We start from the raw sequence: 1,939 nt of genomic DNA, 5'->3' as shown, positions 1-1,939 counted from the left end.
GAGAGAGATATGGACAGCTCACTGTGACCTGTGGAACAGCATCCAGTGACCTAATATCAAGGCAACTGGATTATCAGAGGGAGGAGAAGAAAGCAGGACAGGAAAAAATAATGGCGAAAACCATAAAAGATTTTACTAGTTCGGCAACCCTGAGAAAAGTATGTGCAAAGGAAGTTAAGAACCATTTTCATACCACAGTTAAACTACCGAACATTAAATCAGAGCAGAGAAAAATAACCCATTTGTGTGCAGTACAACAGTACAAATGGTTGAGGACATCCCATTAGGAAATGTATCGGTGTGTGAAATTGCTTTTCTAAAAAGCAATAAGAAAAGAAAAAAGAAAAAAAGGGCCTCTGTCAACCTAGTTTCATAAATAAAAAAATCCTTCAATAATGAGAACAAAATGAATGTTTTTCAGTTCAAAGAAAATACTTGGTCACCGAAAGCCATAAATTACAAGAAATATTAAGAAATATCTTTAGGCTGAAGAGAAATGATAGCATATGATATTTAGATCTTCAGAGAGGAAGGAAGGGTCTAGATATGGTTGATATATGACCAAATATAAGTTTTTCCTCCTAATTACTTAAAATGCGTATGTCTATTTAAGGGAAAAATAACATTTCTTTTTGGGGTTTATTATGAATAAACATGTAGGACATAAGTAAATTGCCACGTGTCCCCTCTACACAAGGTTAGAGAGGGTAGCAAACAGACTTCTATTGTCATGAGACTCTTAGATTTTACTGGGTATTGTAAAATAATGACCTTAAGTTCCTTATGAAAGTTCTGAATGTATACTGCATTCATGAACTTGTCTCCAATTGCAAAATCTCATTACTAGAATGTGAATTAAAGTGGAGTCATAACGATAATAAATCATACTTAAAAGTGGGGGAGGAAAAGAGGGTCAGGGGATAAAAACAAATGATCACAGAAGACAAATCATAAAATGGCAACCTGTATCAATGAGTACATTAGATCCAAATAAGCTACCCTCTCTGATAAAGTGCTGGAGACTGTCACAATAGACAAGAAGGTAACGCTTATGTATTTGGAGCCTGCATAATAGAGACATAAAATTTAGAGATACAGAGGTTCATAGCAAACATGCTCACACATCTCACACACACACACACACACACACACACACACACACACTTGCACACACAAGTGATCATATAACCAGTTTATGTGACAAGACTAGGTAATAGATAAAGGGTACATTATGGCAAAAGATATTATCGGAAATAAAAGGGTATCTTAGTGTAAGTGATAAAAGGACTAATTCCTCTAGAAAATATGATAATCACGAATGTATAACATGAGGATGACTGTTAAGTCTTCATTTACAATGAATGAAGCAAAAACTGACACAGTGGAGAACAAGGGAACACAAAGACTCAAAGTCCTTGGTGGAGATTTTTAGTTCTCTCCACTACACAGGTAAAGGAGCCAGATGACAATACTGGTAAGGACAGAAGAGCCCCATTGAGCCTGTGGTCTTCAACTTTAATGGCATTTTAAATCTTCGTACCCAGTGACTACAGAATAAGAAAGATGTTCTTTCCAAGGTGAATATTTTGCTTCTGGGCCTGTGAAATGACTCAGAGGGCAAGGCACCTGCCAGCAAGTGTGAGGATCTAAGCTCTAGTCACGGACCCACATGGTAAAAGGGGAGAACTGGCTTTTGTAAGCTGCACTCTGACTTCTACACACATATATTCAACAGCATGCATGCCCCCATACTGCTACTAATAAATACAATTTAAAATTTACAGAGGCGATAGCTCAAATCCTGTGCCTAAATCTAATCTTAACACATTTATTTATTTATTTATATTTGGTTTTTTCGAGACAGGGTTTCTCTGTGGCTTTGGAGCCTGTCCTGGAACTAGCTCTGTAGACCAGGCTGGTCTCGAACTCACAGAGATCC

The 1,939-nt window shown here is 37.2% G+C and overlaps 1 protein-coding gene across 1 annotated transcript in view; it reads right to left on the bottom strand.

Annotated features, from left to right (window-relative positions):
- Adgrg7 (adhesion G protein-coupled receptor G7) overlaps window positions 1-1,939 on the bottom strand; it is a 57,415-nt gene that overhangs the window by 4,696 nt on the left and 50,780 nt on the right. The window lies entirely within an intron of this gene.

The sequence above is a fragment of the Microtus ochrogaster genome, chromosome 2, assembly GCF_000317375.1.
Source record: "Microtus ochrogaster isolate Prairie Vole_2 chromosome 2, MicOch1.0, whole genome shotgun sequence".
In the NCBI taxonomy this organism is placed as follows: domain Eukaryota; kingdom Metazoa; phylum Chordata; class Mammalia; order Rodentia; family Cricetidae; genus Microtus; species Microtus ochrogaster.
The sequence above is the reverse complement of the archived record's forward strand: the minus strand, read 5'-3'. Positions and strand labels throughout refer to the sequence as shown.